The sequence below is a fragment of the Rattus norvegicus genome, chromosome 18 (genome assembly GCF_036323735.1).
Source record: "Rattus norvegicus strain BN/NHsdMcwi chromosome 18, GRCr8, whole genome shotgun sequence".
NCBI classification, from domain to species: domain Eukaryota; kingdom Metazoa; phylum Chordata; class Mammalia; order Rodentia; family Muridae; genus Rattus; species Rattus norvegicus.
In genome coordinates this window covers 24,629,588-24,636,323 of record NC_086036.1, presented here as the reverse complement: position 1 = coordinate 24,636,323, position 6,736 = coordinate 24,629,588, and the positions used below count along the sequence as shown (strand labels likewise).

At 42.0% G+C, this 6,736-nt stretch overlaps 1 non-coding gene across 1 annotated transcript; it reads left to right on the top strand.

The window, feature by feature from the left end:
* The first annotated feature begins 352 nt into the window (after window positions 1-352).
* On the top strand, window positions 353-424 carry Trnaa-agc30 (transfer RNA alanine (anticodon AGC) 30). Its single transcript has one exon. It is a non-coding gene; the product is annotated as a tRNA-Ala (tRNA).
* The last annotated feature ends 6,312 nt before the right edge of the window (window positions 425-6,736 follow it).

Sequence of the window (6,736 nt, the reverse complement as noted above, 5' to 3'; positions counted from 1 at the left end):
AGTTCTGACGGCAGTTTTAAACGGCCTCTTCCTAAGTCCTTTTGAACACAGGGCTGGCAACCTGTATGTGTCTGCCTGCCCTGTAAGTGTGATTTGCCTCTAGTTCCTGGAGGGAACTAATAAACATTTATATCTCCATGGAGAGAAGAGTGTCTCTGGCATGAATAGAGACACACGGATTCCAGTTGATAAGATTTCTATCTATGAAGGTAGCTATACATATAATTACAGTTTTGAGACTTTTCTAGTTTCACTTGGGAAATACTTTCTGGAAAAGAGAAGATGATAAAAATCATCATATACATAAGCATTAACTTCAGTTATACTCATGATATAAAAAATATTAAAGGGGTTGGGGGTAGCTCAGTGGTAGAGCGCTTGCCTAGCAAGCACAAGGCTCTGGGTTCGGTCCCCAGCTCCGAAAAAAAGAAAAAAAATATTAAGAGTGTCTAACCTGAGAAGATATCATCGTAATTTTATGATTTCATGAAAATATTTTTTGTTCTTCTTTTACATTTGGTATAAAACAAGGCCCAAATTCCCATGGAAACCACGGATGCACTCATTCTGACTCAGCCCTGTGTCTTCAGTCCAGTCACCCTGTCTGTCCTTCCTGTATCTCTGTTTCAGTCAGTGTTCTATTGCTGTGAAGAGACACCACGGACAAGGCAACTCTTACAAAAGAAGCATTTAATGGGGGTTTGCTTAAAGTTTTAAAAGTGTAGTCCACTTCACTAGGGTGGGAAACATGGCGGCAGGCATAGCAGCCGTGGTGCTGGAGAAGTAGTTGAGAGCCACAGTCCTGATCTGCCAGAGGAGGCTGAAGGGAGGAAGACGGGGCACAGGCCATTTGAAACCGCAACGCCTCCCTCCAGTGACACATATCCTCCAGAAAGGCCACAGCCTCTAATCCTTGAAATCTTTTCAAATAGTTTCACTCCCTGGTGACAAAGCATTCAAAATATGAGTCTATGGGACCATTCTCATTCAAACCACCACAGTCTTGAAGGCCTGGCCTCTGTAAACTCAACATATGATCTCCTTCACTTTCTAGCTTCAGTTCAAATTAGAAGGACAGAAGGGTCGATCAAAATGTTAGCCTATTATGCTCCCCTGCTATCTCCCCGCTGTCCTGGCTAATACCTCTTTATATTTCTCTACCACCAAAGATTCTATCTCCAGGGTCCCTTGCAAATTTTGACTCTGAAGTCAACATCATCTGGCATTATGATCTTCCTCTTTACCCCAGACCTAGAACTGAAAGCAACATGTGCCCGTGTTTCTTCTAATGAGTTCTCTTAGGTTTCAGTAACTCTTCTTACCACTCTGTTGAAGTCTTTTTCAATTGATATTGAAGAAATAAAGTTTCAAAGTTTCACAGATGTGAGAAACAAAGTTATAAAAAACAAGGTTTTGAGAAATACATCTGGTGGGCAGGATGCCTGTGACAAACTTGTGACCTTTCTGAGAGATATATCTGATGTCATGATGCCCAGCGATATGATAAAGTTTTGGTGATCAAAATTCTGACTAAGCTAATTAAAACAAAACAAAACAAACAAACAAAAAACCTAAAAAAACAAAACAAAACAACAACAACAAAAAACTGTTCTCAGAAAGACCGCCTACCCTTCCCTGTGGTAAATTCCAAGAATAACCACAAGATGTCATCCTGACCCTGCCCGACCACCCAGTTCACCCCCTGCCTCCCACCCCTCACCTAAGGGACGTGCCAACTTAGCCCTTTCCCAGTGATTCACCAAGGCCAGGTGTAGGGTTGGATAAGGAAAGTGACTAATTGAGCCAAGAACAGCCCCTGGGCAGGTCAGCCAATACCTGACCAGATCCTTTGTCCTGTGTACCACCAACGAGAATAGGTCAGCTAACCCTATTGTTGAAGTCTGCCCTCTGTAATGAATAAAAGTTATGTGTGGGGTTGCCTCTCCCTATGTGGATGAGCAACCCCACATACGTGGATTAAAAACCTTATACCCTCATGCTGTTACAGCAGTCACTTTGTCAATCTGTGCTTTGTGGGTTGTGTTCCTGAGGTAAGGCCACTATGGGGTCTTACAACAATATATGAAAGTATTTCCTCAAAAGCAAGATATAAAATAACAGACATGGAATCAACCCCATACTTAAAAGAGCCCATAAATCAGTTTCAGTCTAGGGTGATAAAAAGTTCTGGAAATAGGCAGATGATGATTGCAAAACATTGAGTGTATAGTGAACTTTTCAAAATCCCATTCCAAACCCAGAGTTTCTCTCTTCCTGCTGTCTGATGATCCAAATGTAGAATTCTACTTCTCCAGCACCATGTCATTCTGTGTGCCACCATGCTTTTTTGCCATGACGATAATGGATTAAACCTCTGAAACATCCCCAATTAAATGCTTTTTAAAATGAGTTGCCATGGTCATGGTATCTCTTTACAATAATAGAAGACTGACTAAACTCAAGTGGTGATTTTATCATCATAAAGTTTCCCATATAAAAAGAGTTCGCAGCAGTCAGTTAAATGCTTAAAGTGAGCCACCTGTGTCTTTGGGGGAAAGAAAACTCAACACAAGGCCTGGAAGAAGTATGAAGAAATCTTTTTTCATTCCATCCATTTCCACCTATCTGTTAACACATTTTGTTAGGATTGTCTTAGGCACTAATGTAAGGGACAACTAGGATGAACATGTGTCCAGGATGCCAACTCTATGACACCTGTAGTGCTGTCTTCCATTGGAGCAACTTCTGACCTTGAAGGACCAGTTAGCTAACTCCGAAAGCCACTCATTGTGGTCACAGATCTATAAACTGCTGCTGAATGAACTATTTGAGTTTTTGGTGTCTTCCTTGACAAGAATTTGCCCTGACACATGAAAGGCAGTGAATTGGACTATGTACTTGTATGTTTGTGAGTGTAGGTGGTGAGATGAAGACTAAACCTCAGCTTATCCCCCCTTAACCACGTCTGTCTATGTTGATGAAAAGTTGTATAGACAGAGTAGAAGATTTGTGAATCAATTCTGGATACATCTGAAGTTCCAAAGTAGTAAAATGGGCAGAAGGCTTATATATGAACTCTGAAGCCGGACATTAGCATTAAGAGACAGGGTAGAAGTTAAGGAAGATGCCTACAGATTGTTTCTAGGCCGAGAAACAAAATTCAACAACTGACCAAAAGTTGGATATTTATCTACACGTAGTCATAGCCTTGTCTTACAGTTAGTAGTTACGTAATATTCTGGTAAATCACTTAGCCTCACAAGTCTGAAGTCCCTTTTCTAGTCAAACATATCCATGTTGCAAACTTTTGAGGAAGCGTTTGCCAGGTAACAATAACCAACGGTGTCATCGCTGTACAGTACAGCCTTTTCCACGTCAAACGATACCCTTCCATGCGTTTATCCTCTGTTAGCTCACGTGCCTCTTGTTTGATAAGTGCTCTGAGGTTGGAGTATTTACAGATGAGTCCTAACTAACGCTTAGCTCTCTGAATTCTGCAGAGCAACATGTGTTTGGCTAGGATATTAATATTTATCTTTAGGAAAGTTATTGTGGCTTTGATGATGAGACAAGAAGCCAAGTGCTGGATGCAGACACTTCAAAGGGAAGAGTAAAAGTCAAACGCTGAGGCTGGCGACTTGGAGTGCATCATGTTCGTGCGTGGCCTCTGTACGTAGATATATTTTGGCTAATGGGTCTCTGACCACTTAGAATTTAATCTCTGTAAGGCTATTGCTTAGCCTTACATCACCAGCCTGGGCATTCTTAGGTAAAGAAACCATGCAACAGTTATGCTCTTCACAATGTTTCGAAGTCTTTCAATAAAACCTGAGTGCCTCTACTCATTTATATAGACATCCCAATAGCAACCAGTTAGTCAGAGAGGAAGAGAATGTTGTTATTAATGTGATGAAATCGGGGGTTCTTTCCTACAATAAGAGCAGTGGTTTGAAACTGTAGACTGTGCCTAAGTTTATTTCTGCAGAGTGAATTGAAGAACGACTCATTTCCATCCTGCTCTGCAGATGTTTGCGGGTGGCAAATGATTACTGTTGTTTTCTTTAGTGAACAACAGGGTTTTTCAAAGCAACTGCATATGCTTGGGGCTACTTTGCATGGGGGTAAGAGTGAGATACTCAAAAGATTGCAAAATCATTCCTTCGGAGAAGTCCTAATTATGTTCTCAAGGTGTTTGGGGTGGCAACGGTGATAGTTTATGAGGTTTTGGTCTCAAAAGAGTAAGACCAGAGGAACTAGCTGAGACAGAGGAGGTTAATTGACGGTTGGCGGGATATTTATATCAATAGCGCAGGCCACTGATGTTCTGGAGCTAAAGGCGCTTGTTCTCCGACTGTTTTCCCTTCTGATCTAAGGTGACCTCTGAGAAATTTCCTCCTTGTGTTTGGAACCAGAGTCATCAAGAACAGCTGCTCTGCTGCCAAAAGAGCCAGAAGCCTCTTCAGTTCCAAGTTCGCCCTTTGTAAAAAAATTACAAACGTTACAGCAGCCATGCTTGTGCTTGTAATAACAACAAGACAGAAGTGAGTTAATAGTTTCCATTAATAGCGTAGTAGTTGGATGGCTTAGAAAAATTTTTTGCAGACCCCCTGCAGTGACATACCAACATACTCCAGGCAACCAATAAATAAATTAAAAAAAAATGAATAAGTTTTGTTGAATGGATTTTTTAAAAGGGGTAAAAATAGGACATTCTGGACAATTTTTCTTAGAGACAATTTTAAAGAGTGAAAGTGGTTCTAAAGGAGAAAATTCCTAGAAAAGGAGTGGCAGGGTCTGGGGGCTGAAACTCCAGACAGTGACGCTTGGGATGTGGTGATGGCAAAAGCATACGTAGAAACTAGTCGCATTGTGGTTTTGTTTGTTTGTTTGTTCTTTTTTTAAATTGGATATATTTATTTATTTATTTACATTTCAAATGTTATTCCCTTTCTCCGTTTCCTGTCCATAAGCTCCCCATCCTCTCCCTCTTCCCCTCCCCCATAAGGGTGTCCCTCCCCATCTACCCACCCTCCCTCTCTGACATTTCCCTGCACTGGGGATACTACCTTGGCAGGACCAAGGGCTTCCCCTTCACTGGTGCCCCAACAAGGCTATTCTCTGCTACATATGCAGTTAGAGCCCTGGGTCAGTCCATGTAGTCTTTGGGTAGTGGTTTAGTCCCTGGGAGCTCTAGTTGGTTGGCATTGTTGTTCTTATGGGGTTGCAAGACTCTTCAGCTCCTTCAATCCTTTCTTTAATTCCTTCAATGGGGGTACCGTTCTCAGTTCAATGGTTTGCTGCTAGCATTCGCCTCTGTATTTGACATGCTCTGACTGTGTCTCTCAGAGATCTATATCCGGTTCCTGTCAGCATACACTTCTTAGCTTTATCAATCTTATCTAGTTTTGGTGGCTGTATATATATATATATATATATATATATATATATATATATATATATATATATATATGGGCCTCATGTTGGGCAGGCTCTGAATAGCCATTCCTTCAGTCTCTGCTCTAAGCTTTGCCTCCATATCCCCTCCTATGAATATTTTTGTTCCCCCTTTTAAGAAGGAGTGGGAGTATCTGCATTTTGGTCATCCTTCTTCTTGAGCTTCCTGTGGTCTGTGGATTGCATCTAGAGTAATTCAAGCTTTTGGGCTAATGTCCACTAATCAATGAGTGCATACCATGTGTGTTTTTCTGTGATTGGGTTACCTCACTCAGGGTGATATTTTCCAGTTCTATCCGTTTGCCTATGAATTTTATTGTCATTGTTTTTGATTGCTAAGTGGTACTCCATTGTGTAGATGTACCACATTTTCTGAATCCATTCCTCTGTTAAAGGGCATCTGGGTTCTTTCCAGCTTCTGATTATTATAAATAAGGCTGTGATGAACATAGTGGAGCACGTGTCTCTTTTATATGTTGAGGCATCTTTTGGGTATATGCCCAAGAGAGGTATGGCTGGCTCCTCAGGCAGTGGAATGTTCAATTTTCTGAGGAACCTCCAGACTGATTTCCAGAGTGATTGTACCAGTCTGCAATCCCACCAACAATGGAGGAGTGTTCCTCTTTCTCCGCATCCTCGCCAGCATCTGCTGTCAGCTGAGCTTTTTAATGATGTTTTTAAAATACACGTTGTAGCATAAAAGCAGCACAGCCGACTCCCGAGAGTACTGCTCAGTGCTTCTCTCCCGGGCTGTCTTTGACCCAGGTGATCGCTCTCACACTAGTTCTGGCTCTGTCAGGCCATAGGAACTTAAGCCAATTTATCTCAGTGGCTCCCAAGTACTCTCTGACCCAGGTAGTCTGTGAGCAAGGGTCCACGCTGGTCTCTAATGTTAGTTCTGGCACCCGTGGGGCCGCATGAATTAACCATAATTTATTTCTGATTAGTATCTCTCCCGCATGAGCCTTGAACTCTCTGGTTCCAGCTACCCGGGGCTCTAGAAGTCCAGCATGGGCTAACCTATCACCACTCCCTGCCACAGACTCTGCTCACACTCCCAACAACCCATTGAAATCATGACTCAATAAACTGTAATTTATCAATCAAGGTTATATGTCAAACTCCCAATCCACAATACATCCACACAATAAACTCACAACCAACTGGTAAGGATATAAACTGCCCACCCAGATAAGATAAATTTGCCTACAGAAATCCATCTCAACAACTTTGGCACCTCAAGGCTACCCGGATCTGGGCTATCCTTCTCCATCCCCTCCAT